This window comes from Heterocephalus glaber, unplaced genomic scaffold (assembly GCF_053883595.1).
Source record: "Heterocephalus glaber isolate CG9 unplaced genomic scaffold, H.glaber_assembly_v1.0 deba00000122, whole genome shotgun sequence".
NCBI lineage: Eukaryota > Metazoa > Chordata > Mammalia > Rodentia > Bathyergidae > Heterocephalus > Heterocephalus glaber.
The window spans coordinates 72,112,752-72,130,167 of NW_028258138.1; the positions used below are offsets into that span (position 1 = coordinate 72,112,752).

Here is a 17,416-nt window from a genome sequence, read left to right on the forward strand (position 1 = left end):
TGAGGAAGAAGAAACATAAAGCTTCTGAGCTGAGCACTAGAGCTCCTGAGGCTAAAATGCAGCTGAAGGCCCCTGAGAGACTGTCAGGGAAAGAAGGGTGCATTTTTAGTGCAGCAGCCAGTAACTGGGCTCCCGTGGACACGGCTGAGAAGCCCTAAAGAAAGTCTCCAATGAAGGCATCCGGCAGAACCAACCAAGGTAAGGGCCATGGGACAGGGAGGGCCAAGAGAACCAAAGTTAACAGTGGCAAGAGTCATGCTGTCTTCTAGCAAGTGAGTAGCAAAAATGTGGAGGTTAAAAGTTCCTTTCCTGCTGGTTTCTGGCCTGTGCCCAGCACACAAAGTCCTGAGAAAGGGAAGCCATGCTCTGTAATCGAGTCCCAGTAGTGCACCTTGGGAGGGCTTGAACAAGTCAACGGGCCTCTCCTGTCTCAGTCTCCCCACCCATGACTGATAAGGTTGCAGTTCTCCAAGGACCTTCTCGGTCTGAAAGGCTCCAAATCCACCACCCAGGGTCATGAGTCAGTGTGAAGGCAGGCCGAAGGGCAGCACAGGGTAGGGAGAAGGCTCTGTGGGTGCACAGAGCACACATGGATGGGATTCATTGGATCTCCGGTGACCCAAGTGGGTGGCAGGTAGCTCAGGGAAAGAGTGCCAAACTGTTCCAGCTCTTAAGGACCATCTGAAAGAAATTCCTGGTCGCCCACTAAATATTGGTATCACAGGCATCCCGATTGCAAGGACTTCAGGATAGATAATGTTGGTGCTCAAATATAGTGAGAATTTGTCAGTCTCACCCATGTTTTCATGGTCTTCTTGCTTCCTACAGAAAAGATCCAAATCCCACCATCCATGGGAACCTCCAGTCCTCTGGAGCTATCACCTTCCGTCATGAGCAAGGCTGCTCCCTTAACAACAAGTGCCCCCGCCCTCAGGTCAACATGGCTACTGCCCTCAGGTTCTGTCACCTACTTCCAGGCAGTCGTGGCCAGTTCCTACATTTACCAACACTGTAGTGAAAGTAGGGTTTCGGGGGCTGCTGGCCAGAGCCAGCTGTCCTCTTTGGTCGCGTCCTATCCAGCTATTTGGTAGTGGGATGGCATGCCAGGCTCTGGAAGCAGGCATCCACCATTTGAGACATTTACAGTGACTGTCACTAACCAGAGCACAACAGTTGCTTTCTCTTCTTTGCCTGCCCATGCTAATTCCATCATCCCCATTTATCCATCTACAGCTGCCAGCCTGGCTCAGCCAATACCATCACCATATGCTCCGAACCAAGGACATGGCTACTACTACTGCAATCAAAGTGCAACGGGGGCTCTGATATGTGCAGAGCTTGGAGGACTGCAGCCCTATGAGTTTGTGTCACATACAGGCAGTGGGGCAGCTGCCCCTCAGCCAGAGATAGTAAAGGTGTTGAAGGTGATTCAGCACAAATATGTCCTAACATCAGCTTCTAATGCGATCTGCTATCCTGGATCTGTGCAAGCCAACATGGAAGCGAGTTTCCAAGATGGGTCCTGAGAGCAGAAGCAAAAGGGATCGGGGTAACACTCTGCAGGAGGGATGAATCTCCTGCTGAGCACAGGTAAGCATAGAGATAGGCAGAGTTTCAGGCCTGAGATGGGCTCTGCTTCCAGACTCTGTAAGGAGGGAATGCACGACACTGTAGTGGCCATCCCTGCTGCACAAGAGCAGCCCAGGAGGCCACTGAGGCAGGCCACACTTCTCAGAGCTCTTGAGGATGAGTTCCCCTTTAGCAGCCCTCCATAAGCAATTCCCTTTGGTCTTCTATTGCTGTGGTCCCTTGGGAAGACACTTCCCAGTTTAAGGTGGTGAGGACAGTTTCATTTCCCTCATTTTCAGCAAGATGGAATACCTTATATTTCAGAGATGCCATCCAAAGCATGTGCCTCAGTACCTGTCCTGCTGACATTTTGCATAAGGATGACCTTATCTCTCCTAGTCCATGGCAAGAGATGTTCTTATACCAGCAAGAGAGGAGAGCACTGAGTGTACCTGGGAGTAGGAAGCTGCACCTGAACACCTCTATCTGTGAGAGTGCACATATGTGGGCACTTGCACTTCTGCGTGCGTGCGTGCATGCGTGCGTGCGCGCGTGCGCGCGTGTGTGTGTGTGTGTGTGTAGAGGGTATATAGTGCACAGGGCCTCGTGCACACCAAACAATACTCTCCCAAGGTAGCAAAATATATCCTGACCTAAAAATCACTTTGTTTCCTTTGAATAAGAACAATCCTAGGCCCTAAAAAGAAAGCCATGAAATAAAGACATCAGGTGATAAGCAGGAAGAACCGTTACCTCCCAGCTAGAAAGCAAGGTCCTGTCCATGGTCCTTAAGAAGAGAGACTGGAAAGGTCTTGCTGACTCTTGGTGGGCTCCTGAGGGCTGTGCTGGTGTGAACGGGGTGCAACTCCCTTAGGAAAGACTGACTTTTGCCTTGTTTCATTTGCAGTAAAGGACATTTCCCCAGAGACAGAGACACATGTGGGATGGCAAGCCCTGAGCCAGGCAGGGTGTGTGTCACAACTTGCAGAAATCCCGGAGTCCTGCAGCACCAGAAGTACCCAGTTGCTTGAGGGAAGCCCACCAACTGAGTCTGGGGGCATTTCAGTGGGAGCTCCAGTGCAGAATTCCACTCATTCCTTGGCCTTGGATTCAAGCTGGGAGCAACCAGAGAAGGAGAACTGGGATGAGATGAGAAGTGACAGCTTAGAGCCTCTGGATGCCCAGAAGATCTTTATAGGAACCCAAGACCTAACTTTACTCTCCTTAGCATCCCCTGACTCTCCCGAGCTGCTGGCTTCCACTGAGCATCCAATCCCTGAGAATCCTCGTTCTGAAGATGCCCTCTTGGGAAAGTGGCACCCGAGTCTCCAGGACCCAGGGACCCTTGACAAGGGGATTGAGCCCAGCCCGGGTTGGGCAGATATTGGGGCCCTGGTAGAGGACATTCCACTTCCCCAGGTGCGCCAGACCTTGGATGATCTTGATCAGTCCAATCAGCCCAAAGCCATCCAAGCCTAAGACACTGATGACATTCATGAGAATTGTGTGCCGGAAAACTCAGCTATCACCAAGTGTCTTTCAGCTAAGATGAGGAAGAAGAAACATAAAGCTTCTGAGCTGAGCACTAGAGCTCCTGAGGCTAAAATGCAGCTGAAGGCCCCTGAGAGACTGTCAGGGAAAGAAGGGTGCATTTTTAGTGCAGCAGCCAGTAACTGGGCTCCCGTGGACACGGCTGAGAAGCCCTAAAGAAAGTCTCCAATGAAGGCATCCGGCAGAACCAACCAAGGTAGGGGCCATGGGACAGGGAGGGCCAAGAGAACCAAAGTTAACAGTGGCAAGAGTCATGCTGTCTTCTAGCAAGTGAGTAGCAAAAATGTGGAGGTTAAAAGTTCCTTTCCTGCTGGTTTCTGGCCTGTGCCCAGCACACAAAGTCCTGAGAAAGGGAAGCCATGCTCTGTAATCGAGTCCCAGTAGTGCACCTTGGGAGGGCTTGAACAAGTCAACGGGCCTCTCCTGTCTCAGTCTCCCCACCCATGACTGATAAGGTTGCAGTTCTCCAAGGACCTTCTCGGTCTGAAAGGCTCCAAATCCACCACCCAGGGTCATGAGTCAGTGTGAAGGCAGGCCGAAGGGCAGCACAGGGTAGGGAGAAGGCTCTGTGGGTGCACAGAGCACACATGGATGGGATTCATTGGATCTCCGGTGACCCAAGTGGGTGGCAGGTAGCTCAGGGAAAGAGTGCCAAACTGTTCCAGCTCTTAAGGACCATCTGAAAGAAATTCCTGGTCGCCCACTAAATATTGGTATCACAGGCATCCCGATTGCAAGGACTTCAGGATAGATAATGTTGGTGCTCAAATATAGTGAGAATTTGTCAGTCTCACCCATGTTTTCATGGTCTTCTTGCTTCCTACAGAAAAGATCCAAACCCCACCATCCATGGGAACCTCCAGTCCTCTGGAGCTATCACCTTCCGTCAGGAGCAAGGCTGCTCCCTTAACAACAAGTGCCCCCGCCCTCAGGTCAACATGGCTACTGCCCTCAGGTTCTGTCACCTACTTCCAGGCAGTCGTGGCCAGTTCCTACATTTACCAACACTGTAGTGAAAGTAGGGTTTCGGGGGCTGCTGGCCAGAGCCAGCTGTCCTCTTTGGTCGCGTCCTATCCAGCTATTTGGTAGTGGGATGGCATGCCAGGCTCTGGAAGCAGGCATCCACCATTTGAGACATTTACAGTGACTGTCACTAACCAGAGCACAACAGTTGCTTTCTCTTCTTTGCCTGCCCATGCTAATTCCATCATCCCCATTTATCCATCTACAGCTGCCAGCCTGGCTCAGCCAATACCATCACCATATGCTCCGAACCAAGGACATGGCTACTACTACTGCAATCAAAGTGCAACGGGGGCTCTGATATGTGCAGAGCTTGGAGGACTGCAGCCCTATGAGTTTGTGTCACATACAGGCAGTGGGGCAGCTGCCCCTCAGCCAGAGATAGTAAAGGTGTTGAAGGTGATTCAGCACAAATATGTCCTAACATCAGCTTCTAATGCGATCTGCTATCCTGGATCTGTGCAAGCCAACATGGAAGCGAGTTTCCAAGATGGGTCCTGAGAGCAGAAGCAAAAGGGATCGGGGTAACACTCTGCAGGAGGGATGAATCTCCTGCTGAGCACAGGTAAGCATAGAGATAGGCAGAGTTTCAGGCCTGAGATGGGCTCTGCTTCCAGACTCTGTAAGGAGGGAATGCACGACACTGTAGTGGCCATCCCTGCTGCACAAGAACAGCCCAGGAGGCCACTGAGGCAGGCCACACTTCTCAGAGCTCTTGAGGATGAGTTCCCCTTTAGCAGCCCTCCATAAGCAATTCCCTTTGGTCTTCTATTGCTGTGGTCCCTTGGGAAGACACTTCCCAGTTTAAGGTGGTGAGGACAGTTTCATTTCCCTCATTTTCAGCAAGATGGAATACCTTATATTTCAGAGATGCCATCCAAAGCATGTGCCTCAGTACCTGTCCTGCTGACATTTTGCATAAGGATGACCTTATCTCTCCTAGTCCATGGCAAGAGATGTTCTTATACCAGCAAGAGAGGAGAGCACTGAGTGTACCTGGGAGTAGGAAGCTGCACCTGAACACCTCTATCTGTGAGAGTGCACATATGTGGGCACTTGCACTTCTGCGTGCGTGCGTGCATGCGTGCGCGCGCGCGCGTGTGTGTGTGTGTGTGTGTGTGTGTGTGTGTAGAGGGTATATAGTGCACAGGGCCTCGTGCACACCAAACAATACTCTCCCAAGGTAGCAAAATATATCCTGACCTAAAAATCACTTTGTTTCCTTTGAATAAGAACAATCCTAGGCCCTAAAAAGAAAGCCATGAAATAAAGACATCAGGTGATAAGCAGGAAGAACCGTTACCTCCCAGCTAGAAAGCAAGGTCCTGTCCATGGTCCTTAAGAAGAGAGACTGGAAAGGTCTTGCTGACTCTTGGTGGGCTCCTGAGGGCTGTGCTGGTGTGAACGGGGTGCAACTCCCTTAGGAAAGACTGACTTTTGCCTTGTTTCATTTGCAGTAAAGGACATTTCCCCAGAGACAGAGACACATGTGGGATGGCAAGCCCTGAGCCAGGCAGGGTGTGTGTCACAACTTGCAGAAATCCCGGAGTCCTGCAGCACCAGAAGTACCCAGTTGCTTGAGGGAAGCCCACCAACTGAGTCTGGGGGCATTTCAGTGGGAGCTCCAGTGCAGAATTCCACTCATTCCTTGGCCTTGGATTCAAGCTGGGAGCAACCAGAGAAGGAGAACTGGGATGAGATGAGAAGTGACAGCTTAGAGCCTCTGGATGCCCAGAAGATCTTTATAGGAACCCAAGACCTAACTTTACTCTCCTTAGCATCCCCTGACTCTCCCGAGCTGCTGGCTTCCACTGAGCATCCAATCCCTGAGAATCCTCGTTCTGAAGATGCCCTCTTGGGAAAGTGGCACCCGAGTCTCCAGGACCCAGGGACCCTTGACAAGGGGATTGAGCCCAGCCCGGGTTGGGCAGATATTGGGGCCCTGGTAGAGGACATTCCACTTCCCCAGGTGCGCCAGACCTTGGATGATCTTGATCAGTCCAATCAGCCCAAAGCCATCCAAGCCTAAGACACTGATGACATTCATGAGAATTGTGTGCCGGAAAACTCAGCTATCACCAAGTGTCTTTCAGCTAAGATGAGGAAGAAGAAACATAAAGCTTCTGAGCTGAGCACTAGAGCTCCTGAGGCTAAAATGCAGCTGAAGGCCCCTGAGAGACTGTCAGGGAAAGAAGGGTGCATTTTTAGTGCAGCAGCCAGTAACTGGGCTCCCGTGGACACGGCTGAGAAGCCCTAAAGAAAGTCTCCAATGAAGGCATCCGGCAGAACCAACCAAGGTAGGGGCCATGGGACAGGGAGGGCCAAGAGAACCAAAGTTAACAGTGGCAAGAGTCATGCTGTCTTCTAGCAAGTGAGTAGCAAAAATGTGGAGGTTAAAAGTTCCTTTCCTGCTGGTTTCTGGCCTGTGCCCAGCACACAAAGTCCTGAGAAAGGGAAGCCATGCTCTGTAATCGAGTCCCAGTAGTGCACCTTGGGAGGGCTTGAACAAGTCAACGGGCCTCTCCTGTCTCAGTCTCCCCACCCATGACTGATAAGGTTGCAGTTCTCCAAGGACCTTCTCGGTCTGAAAGGCTCCAAATCCACCACCCAGGGTCATGAGTCAGTGTGAAGGCAGGCCGAAGGGCAGCACAGGGTAGGGAGAAGGCTCTGTGGGTGCACAGAGCACACATGGATGGGATTCATTGGATCTCCGGTGACCCAAGTGGGTGGCAGGTAGCTCAGGGAAAGAGTGCCAAACTGTTCCAGCTCTTAAGGACCATCTGAAAGAAATTCCTGGTCGCCCACTAAATATTGGTATCACAGGCATCCCGATTGCAAGGACTTCAGGATAGATAATGTTGGTGCTCAAATATAGTGAGAATTTGTCAGTCTCACCCATGTTTTCATGGTCTTCTTGCTTCCTACAGAAAAGATCCAAACCCCACCATCCATGGGAACCTCCAGTCCTCTGGAGCTATCACCTTCCGTCATGAGCAAGGCTGCTCCCTTAACAACAAGTGCCCCCGCCCTCAGGTCAACATGGCTACTGCCCTCAGGTTCTGTCACCTACTTCCAGGCAGTCGTGGCCAGTTCCTACATTTACCAACACTGTAGTGAAAGTAGGGTTTCGGGGGCTGCTGGCCAGAGCCAGCTGTCCTCTTTGGTCGCGTCCTATCCAGCTATTTGGTAGTGGGATGGCATGCCAGGCTCTGGAAGCAGGCATCCACCATTTGAGACATTTACAGTGACTGTCACTAACCAGAGCACAACAGTTGCTTTCTCTTCTTTGCCTGCCCATGCTAATTCCATCATCCCCATTTATCCATCTACAGCTGCCAGCCTGGCTCAGCCAATACCATCACCATATGCTCCGAACCAAGGACATGGCTACTACTACTGCAATCAAAGTGCAACGGGGGCTCTGATATGTGCAGAGCTTGGAGGACTGCAGCCCTATGAGTTTGTGTCACATACAGGCAGTGGGGCAGCTGCCCCTCAGCCAGAGATAGTAAAGGTGTTGAAGGTGATTCAGCACAAATATGTCCTAACATCAGCTTCTAATGCGATCTGCTATCCTGGATCTGTGCAAGCCAACATGGAAGCGAGTTTCCAAGATGGGTCCTGAGAGCAGAAGCAAAAGGGATCGGGGTAACACTCTGCAGGAGGGATGAATCTCCTGCTGAGCACAGGTAAGCATAGAGATAGGCAGAGTTTCAGGCCTGAGATGGGCTCTGCTTCCAGACTCTGTAAGGAGGGAATGCACGACACTGTAGTGGCCATCCCTGCTGCACAAGAGCAGCCCAGGAGGCCACTGAGGCAGGCCACACTTCTCAGAGCTCTTGAGGATGAGTTCCCCTTTAGCAGCCCTCCATAAGCAATTCCCTTTGGTCTTCTATTGCTGTGGTCCCTTGGGAAGACACTTCCCAGTTTAAGGTGGTGAGGACAGTTTCATTTCCCTCATTTTCAGCAAGATGGAATACCTTATATTTCAGAGATGCCATCCAAAGCATGTGCCTCAGTACCTGTCCTGCTGACATTTTGCATAAGGATGACCTTATCTCTCCTAGTCCATGGCAAGAGATGTTCTTATACCAGCAAGAGAGGAGAGCACTGAGTGTACCTGGGAGTAGGAAGCTGCACCTGAACACCTCTATCTGTGAGAGTGCACATATGTGGGCACTTGCACTTCTGCGTGCGTGCGTGCATGCGTGCGTGCGCGCGTGCGCGCGTGTGTGTGTGTGTGTGTGTGTGTGTGTGTGTAGAGGGTATATAGTGCACAGGGCCTCGTGCACACCAAACAATACTCTCCCAAGGTAGCAAAATATATCCTGACCTAAAAATCACTTTGTTTCCTTTGAATAAGAACAATCCTAGGCCCTAAAAAGAAAGCCATGAAATAAAGACATCAGGTGATAAGCAGGAAGAACCGTTACCTCCCAGCTAGAAAGCAAGGTCCTGTCCATGGTCCTTAAGAAGAGAGACTGGAAAGGTCTTGCTGACTCTTGGTGGGCTCCTGAGGGCTGTGCTGGTGTGAACGGGGTGCAACTCCCTTAGGAAAGACTGACTTTTGCCTTGTTTCATTTGCAGTAAAGGACATTTCCCCAGAGACAGAGACACATGTGGGATGGCAAGCCCTGAGCCAGGCAGGGTGTGTGTCACAACTTGCAGAAATCCCGGAGTCCTGCAGCACCAGAAGTACCCAGTTGCTTGAGGGAAGCCCACCAACTGAGTCTGGGGGCATTTCAGTGGGAGCTCCAGTGCAGAATTCCACTCATTCCTTGGCCTTGGATTCAAGCTGGGAGCAACCAGAGAAGGAGAACTGGGATGAGATGAGAAGTGACAGCTTAGAGCCTCTGGATGCCCAGAAGATCTTTATAGGAACCCAAGACCTAACTTTACTCTCCTTAGCATCCCCTGACTCTCCCGAGCTGCTGGCTTCCACTGAGCATCCAATCCCTGAGAATCCTCGTTCTGAAGATGCCCTCTTGGGAAAGTGGCACCCGAGTCTCCAGGACCCAGGGACCCTTGACAAGGGGATTGAGCCCAGCCCGGGTTGGGCAGATATTGGGGCCCTGGTAGAGGACATTCCACTTCCCCAGGTGCGCCAGACCTTGGATGATCTTGATCAGTCCAATCAGCCCAAAGCCATCCAAGCCTAAGACACTGATGACATTCATGAGAATTGTGTGCCGGAAAACTCAGCTATCACCAAGTGTCTTTCAGCTAAGATGAGGAAGAAGAAACATAAAGCTTCTGAGCTGAGCACTAGAGCTCCTGAGGCTAAAATGCAGCTGAAGGCCCCTGAGAGACTGTCAGGGGAAGACGGGTGCCTGTTTAGTACAACAGCCAGTGACAGGGCTCCCGTGGACATGCCTGAAAAGTCCTACAGAAATCCTCCAGTGATAACATTAAAGCAGAAACAACCAAGGTACGGGCCATTCCAAAGTGAGGTTGAAGGGAACCACAGGTAACAATGTCATGAAATCTCTTGACAGGAAGCAATCAGACCCTAAGGTCAAGGCAGAAGTGATGGCAACAGTTCCTAAATGGAAGGAAGCACAAGAGACACCAACCTGTGACTGGCCAGGAGGTATTTAAAATGCCTCACACCAGGCTAGGCATGCACTTGCTGGAATCTGTGCAGGTTTTCCACCCTTTAGGGAAGAAGTTGGATAAGAAAGGTGGAAGCTTTTCCTCCAGGGCCCTGGGATCACCGAGTATCACCAAAGATCTCAAGATATCAACATGCAAATCTTGGCCAGGGGGCCCATGTGAGGGGAAAATCCCTCGGGATGACGCCCAGAACCCCCACAGCACTGCAGAAGCAGAGGCTTCATCTACATCCCTGAGTGAGCTGCCCCCACCTGGGCCGGTGAAGTTAATACCACTGTCTTTTCCCAGCCCAGAAAAGCCTCCATCCCGACCCGTTTGCCGAAGGCCACAGCCTCCAGCCTCAAGGCAGCCCACTATAGCTCACCCTATCCAACCTGCTGCCACTGACACAGCACAGCCATCCCAAACAGCTGCTGGCAACACCTCTCTGATGTATGCCCTCAAACCCACTCAGCCAGTTCTGAACAATGCCAGCCAAGCACGCCTGACCTGGAAGACCCAGCCTGGAGTTCCTCAGCCTGCGGTGTCTAAGCCTGCATCCTGGGCAACATCACCTTGCTCCTCACTCAGAAGAGTGCCTGTAGCCACTGCTCTGACCAAGCGGTGCAGTTCCCCATCTCAATGGTGCCACCCATATCTCATCGAAGACTTCAGCCGCCAGCGAATTCCCTGGAGGGAGCCCAGCGTTCCCCAAGCAGTCCTGTCAACCCCGATTACAGAGGAACAGAGACCAGAGCGAGAAGCGATGAAGAGGCAGGCTCAGCTAGAGCGGGAGCTGGCTGCCAAATACACCTCCTTAGGGAAGCTGCAGTTTTTCAGGCAGAGATGGAGAGACATGGAAATTGCTCCATACTATGGATATGTAAGACGAGAGCCAGGAACACTGTCCAGCCACTTTGGTACCAAGTGGTTCTCCACTTAGATATGCAGAGAGAAGTAGAAATTTGCTGATTCTGATGTACCACTGAAGATTATCATAACCACATCCTGGTTATTTTCATTATAATATAGCTCCTCAGCAGAGGAGCTCCGTAGGACAAATAGGAAATAAAGCCCACTTTTAAATTTTGAGGTGTGTTCACTGTGGTACAGGTGGGGATCAAAGCATGCATTTAAAAGAAGCAACTTCATGCTGGGTGGGAGAACATGGGCACACAAGTTAAGAACTGGGCAAGGAGAAAGAAATAAGATTTGAGTCAAAAAGGCCAAAGTAGAGAGATCACATGGGCTCAGAAGAAGAATTGAATATGGGTAAAATGACAGGAGACACTAAGTCTTGGGTCAGGGTGAAAGAATACGATTTGGACAAGGTCCGTGACAGCACAGGATGGGTGTGGGCTGAGCAGAGGAAAGGCATCACCCCTCTCGTGGAGCCTGGGTTTTGATCCAGGACACATCTCCAACACACCTGGGCCACCTCAGATTATAGCTGGGAAATGTGGCTCCCAAACCTCGGTGAAGCTACCAGGGGACTGGCTGTCCTGGGGGCAGTGAATGGTGTCATACCTGGACACATGAGTGTCATCAGCACAAGGCCCACCTGGAACATGGCCCACAATAAAAATCACCACTTCCACAACACCCACGCGCAGGGCGGCAGAGGGGTGCCAGCTCACTTAGCTTCCAAACACGTGAGACCAGGATCACTGCGGGCCTTTTCCAGTCAGGTTCAGCAATGCTCAGGGATTCCGCTGGATGGAGAGGCAAGGAGGAATCAGTTTGGGGCCCAGCCCGGGAGGAAGACCTCACAGGGTGAGTGAGTGCCCACCTTCAGGCAGCCAACCTGGCTTTCAGGGCACAGTGTGCAGAGGTCACGGTTGGGAGAAATCAAACTTGTAAACGGGCCTGAAGATGAAGCCCAGGGTCCTGTCAGGTCCTGTTCTCCCAAAATCTGGACAGGTACCTTGGTCTGGGTGTGCAGTCCTCAGAAGCAGGGCACAAGATGAACCAGCTTCAGGGGTCTGCCTAGGACACGAGCAAACACAGGGACACCCTCAGGATCTCAGGACACAAGCACCAGAGGGCTTCAGGAATCGGGGCAGCGAGAGCGAAAGAGGGAATGGGAGTAAAGTGGCAGTTGGTGGGATGGAGGTGGGGGCCAGGAATGGAGTGGGTTGGGGTGGGGCCATCAGGGGTGAGGGCAGAGGAGCCACACTAGGGAAATGCTAGTATTTTCCATTGTAAAAATGGGTCCTTTAGATAGATTTTTCTAAACAAAATCCCACACTGAAAAATACAAAAACTGGCATTTAGTCCATGATGGTGTCTGTAGCATTTTCGTCATCCCAGGGGGAAGTCTCTGAAAGCCCTTAGTGGTCCCCACCACTACCCTCTCTGCATTTGCCTATCTGCACCTTACCTGAGCACGGAGTCATTCAATGACCAACCTGTTAGGTGTGGAGTCTTTCACTCAGCAGACCAGTTTCAAGCTTCAGCCACACCGCAGAGTGTGATAGCAGTGGTGTGGGATCCCGTTGGATGCAGAGGCAAGGAGGCATCAGTTTGGAGCCCAGCCTGGGAGGAAGACCTCACAGGGTGAGTGAGTGCCCACCTTCAGGCAGCCAACCTGGCTTTCAGGGCACAGTGTGCAGAGGTCACAGTTGGGCAAAATCAAACTTGTAAACGGGCCCGAAGATGAAGCCCAGGGTCCTGTCAGGTCCTGTTCTCCCAAAAATCTTTACAGGTACCTTGGTCTGGGTGTGCAGTCCTCAGAGGCAGGGCACAAGATGAACCAGCTTCAGGGGTCTGCCTAGGACACGAGCAAACACAGGGACACCCTCAGGATCTCAGGACACAAGCACCAGAGGGCTTCAGGGATCGGGGCAGCGAGAGCGAAAGAGGGAATGGGAGTAAAGTGGCAGTTGGTGGGATGGAGGTGGGGGCAGGAATGGAGTGAGGTGGGGTGGGGCCATCAGGGGTGATGGCAGAGGAGCCACACTAGGGAAATGCTAGTATTTTCCATTGTAAAAATGGGTTCTTTAGATAGGTTTTTCTAAACAAAATCCCACACTTAAAAATACAAAAACTGGCATTTAGCCTAAGATGGGGTCTGTAGCAATTTTGACATCCCAAGGAGAAGTCCTTCCAAGCCTTAGTGGTCCCCACCACTACCCTCTCTGCATTTGCCTATCTGCACCTTGCCTGAGCGCGGTGTCATTCAATGACCAACCTGTTAGGTGTGGAGTCTTTTACTCGGCAGACCGGTTTCAAGCTTCAGCCACACCGCAGAGTGTGACAGCAGTGGTCTGGGATCCCGTTGGATGCAGAGGCAAGGAGGCATCAGTTTGGGGCCCAGCCCGGGAGGAAGACCTCACAGGGTGAGTGAGTGCCCACCTTCAGGCTGCCAACCTGGCTTTCAGGGCACAGTGTGCAGAGGTCACGGTTGGGAGAAATCAAACTTGTAAACGGGCCTGAAGATGAAGCCCAGGGTCCTGTCAGGTCCTGTTCTCCCAAAATCTGGACAGGTACCTTGGTCTGGGTGTGCAGGCCTCACAAGGAGGGCACAAGATGATCCAGCTTCGGGCATCTGCCTAGGACATGAGGAAACACAGGGACAACCTCAGGATCTCAGGACACAAGCACCAGAGCGCTTCAGGAATAGGGGCAGCAAGAGGCGAGGGGGAATGGGGGTAAAGTGGTAGTTGGTGGGATGGAGGTGGGGGCAGGAATGGAGTGAGGTGGGGTGGGGCCATCAGGGGTGAGGGCAGAGGAGCCACACTGGGGAAATGCTAGTATTTTCCATTGTAAAAATGGGTCCTTTAGATAGATTTTTCTACACAAAATCTCCCACTTAAAAATACAAAAACTGGCATTTAGTCCAAGATGGGGTCTGTAGCATTTTCGTCATCCCAGGGGGAAGTCCTTCCAAGCCTTAGTGGTCCCCACCACTACCCTCTCTGCATTTGCCTATCTGCACCTTGCCTGAGCACGGAGTCATTCAATGACCAACTTGTTAGGTGTGGAGTCTTTCACTCAGCAGACCGGTTTCAAGCTTCAGCCACACCGCAGAGTGTGACAGCAGTGGTCTGGGATCCCGTTGGATGCAGAGGCAAGGAGGCATCAGTTTGGGGCCCAGCCCGGGAGGAAGACCTCACAGGGTGAGTGAGTGCCCACCTTCAGGCAGCCAACCTGGCTTTCAGGGCACAGTGTGCAGAGGTCACGGTTGGGAGAAATCAAACTTGTAAACGGGCCTGAAGATGAAGCCCAGGGTCCTGTCAGGTCCTGTTCTCCCAAAATCTGGACAGGTACCTTGGTCTGGGTGTGCAGTCCTCAGAAGCAGGGCACAAGATGAACCAGCTTCAGGGGTCTGCCTAGGACACGAGCAAACACAGGGACACCCTCAGGATCTCAGGACACAAGCACCAGAGGGCTTCAGGAATCGGGGCAGCGAGAGCGAAAGAGGGAATGGGAGTAAAGTGGCAGTTGGTGGGATGGAGGTGGGGGCCAGGAATGGAGTGGGTTGGGGTGGGGCCATCAGGGGTGAGGGCAGAGGAGCCACACTAGGGAAATGCTAGTATTTTCCATTGTAAAAATGGGTCCTTTAGATAGATTTTTCTAAACAAAATCCCACACTGAAAAATACAAAAACTGGCATTTAGTCCATGATGGTGTCTGTAGCATTTTCGTCATCCCAGGGGGAAGTCTCTGAAAGCCCTTAGTGGTCCCCACCACTACCCTCTCTGCATTTGCCTATCTGCACCTTACCTGAGCACGGAGTCATTCAATGACCAACCTGTTAGGTGTGGAGTCTTTCACTCAGCAGACCAGTTTCAAGCTTCAGCCACACCGCAGAGTGTGATAGCAGTGGTGTGGGATCCCGTTGGATGCAGAGGCAAGGAGGCATCAGTTTGGAGCCCAGCCTGGGAGGAAGACCTCACAGGGTGAGTGAGTGCCCACCTTCAGGCAGCCAACCTGGCTTTCAGGGCACAGTGTGCAGAGGTCACAGTTGGGCAAAATCAAACTTGTAAACGGGCCCGAAGATGAAGCCCAGGGTCCTGTCAGGTCCTGTTCTCCCAAAATCTTTACAGGTACCTTGGTCTGGGTGTGCAGTCCTCAGAGGCAGGGCACAAGATGAACCAGCTTCAGGGGTCTGCCTAGGACACGAGCAAACACAGGGACACCCTCAGGATCTCAGGACACAAGCACCAGAGGGCTTCAGGGATCGGGGCAGCGAGAGCGAAAGAGGGAATGGGAGTAAAGTGGCAGTTGGTGGGATGGAGGTGGGGGCAGGAATGGAGTGAGGTGGGGTGGGGCCATCAGGGGTGATGGCAGAGGAGCCACACTAGGGAAATGCTAGTATTTTCCATTGTAAAAATGGGTTCTTTAGATAGGTTTTTCTAAACAAAATCCCACACTTAAAAATACAAAAACTGGCATTTAGCCTAAGATGGGGTCTGTAGCAATTTTGACATCCCAAGGAGAAGTCCTTCCAAGCCTTAGTGGTCCCCACCACTACCCTCTCTGCATTTGCCTATCTGCACCTTGCCTGAGCGCGGTGTCATTCAATGACCAACCTGTTAGGTGTGGAGTCTTTTACTCGGCAGACCGGTTTCAAGCTTCAGCCACACCGCAGAGTGTGACAGCAGTGGTCTGGGATCCCGTTGGATGCAGAGGCAAGGAGGCATCAGTTTGGGGCCCAGCCCGGGAGGAAGACCTCACAGGGTGAGTGAGTGCCCACCTTCAGGCTGCCAACCTGGCTTTCAGGGCACAGTGTGCAGAGGTCACGGTTGGGAGAAATCAAACGTAAACGGGCCTGAAGATGAAGCCCAGGGTCCTGTCAGGTCCTGTTCTCCCAAAATCTGGACAGGTACCTTGGTCTGGGTGTGCAGGCCTCACAAGGAGGGCACAAGATGATCCAGCTTCGGGCATCTGCCTAGGACACGAGGAAACACAGGGACAACCTCAGGATCTCAGGACACAAGCACCAGAGCGCTTCAGGAATAGGGGCAGCAAGAGGCGAGGGGGAATGGGGGTAAAGTGGTAGTTGGTGGGATGGAGGTGGGGGCAGGAATGGAGTGAGGTGGGGTGGGGCCATCAGGGGTGAGGGCAGAGGAGCCACACTGGGGAAATGCTAGTATTTTCCATTGTAAAAATGGGTCCTTTAGATAGATTTTTCTACACAAAATCTCCCACTTAAAAATACAAAAACTGGCATTTAGTCCAAGATGGGGTCTGTAGCATTTTCGTCATCCCAGGGGGAAGTCCTTCCAAGCCTTAGTGGTCCCCACCACTACCCTCTCTGCATTTGCCTATCTGCACCTTGCCTGAGCACGGAGTCATTCAATGACCAACTTGTTAGGTGTGGAGTCTTTCACTCAGCAGACCGGTTTCAAGCTTCAGCCACACCGCAGAGTGTGACAGCAGTGGTCTGGGATCCCGTTGGATGCAGAGGCAAGGAGGCATCAGTTTGGGGCCCAGCCCGGGAGGAAGACCTCACAGGGTGAGTGAGTGCCCACCTTCAGGCTGCCAACCTGGCTTTCAGGGCACAGTGTGCAGAGGTCACGGTTGGGAGAAATCAAACTTGTAAGCGGGCCTGAAGATGAAGCCCAGGGTCCTGTCAGGTCCTGTTCTCCCAAAATCTGGACAGGTACCTTGGTCTGGGTGTGCAGGCCTCACAAGGAGGGCACAAGATGATCCAGCTTCGGGCATCTGCCTAGGACACGAGGAAACACAGGGACAACCTCAGGATCTCAGGACACAAGCACCAGAGCGCTTCAGGAATAGGGGCAAGGAGAGGGGAGGGGGCATGGATGTAAAGTGGCAGTTGGTGGGACGGAGGTGGGGGCAGGAATGGAGTGAGGTGGGGTGGGGCCATCAGGGGTGAGGGCAGAGGAGCCACACTAGGGAAATGTTAGTATTTTCCATTGTAAAAATGGGTTCTTTAGGTAGATTTTTCTAAGCAAAATCCCACACTTAAAAATACAAAAACTGGCATTTAGTCCATGATGGGGTCTGTAGCATTTTCGTCATCCCAGGGGGAAGTCCCTGAAACCCCTTAGTGGTCCCCACCACTACCCTCTCTGCATTTGCCTATCTGCACCTTGCCTGAGCACGGAGTCATTCAATGACCAACCTGTTAGGTGTGGAGTCTTTCACTCAGCAGACCAGTTTCAAGCTTCAGCCACACTGCAGAGTGTGACAGCAGTGGTCTGGGATCCCGTTGGATGCAGAGGCAAGGAGGCATCAGTTTGGGGCCCAGCCCGGGAGGAAGACCTCACAGGGTGAGTGAGTGCCCACCTTCAGGCTGCCAACCTGGCTTTCAGGGCACAGTGTGCAGAGGTCACGGTTGGGAGAAATCAAACTTGTAAACGGGCCTGAAGATGAAGCCCAGGGTCCTGTCAGGTCCTGTTCTCCCAAAAATCTTTACAGGTACCTTGGTCTGGGTGTGCAGTCCTCAGAAGCAGGGCACAAGATGAACCAGCTTCGGGGGTCTGCCTAGGACACAAGCAAACACAGGGACACCCTCAGGATCTCAGGACACAAGCACCAGAGGGCTTCAGGAATCGGGGCAGCGAGAGCAAAAGAGGGAATGGGAGTAAAGTGGCAGTTGGTTGGATGGAGGTGGGGGGCAGGAATGGAGTGGGTTGGGGTGGGGCCATCAGGGGTGAGGGCAGAGGAGCCACACTAGGGAAATGCTAGTATTTTCCATTGTAAAAATGGG

The 17,416-nt window shown here is 52.2% G+C and overlaps 1 long non-coding RNA gene and 1 pseudogene across 2 annotated transcripts; one reads left to right on the top strand and one right to left on the bottom strand.

Annotated features, from left to right (window-relative positions):
* Positions 1-4,035: 4,035 nt before the first annotated feature.
* Positions 4,036-10,779, top strand: LOC147830486 (uncharacterized protein C2orf78-like; annotated as a pseudogene).
* Positions 10,780-13,649: 2,870 nt separating this feature from the next.
* LOC147830487 (uncharacterized) lies at positions 13,650-17,178 on the bottom strand. Of its 2 annotated transcripts, none has more exons than XR_015451032.1 (4): positions 16,829-17,178; positions 14,788-14,849; positions 14,489-14,615; positions 13,650-14,066 (listed from the first exon to the last, which is right to left on the bottom strand). It is a non-coding gene; the product is annotated as an uncharacterized LOC147830487 (long non-coding RNA). The 2 variants fall into 2 exon arrangements; XR_015451033.1 differs by lacking the exon at positions 16,829-17,178 and adding an exon at positions 15,270-15,591.
* Positions 17,179-17,416: the final 238 nt, after the last annotated feature.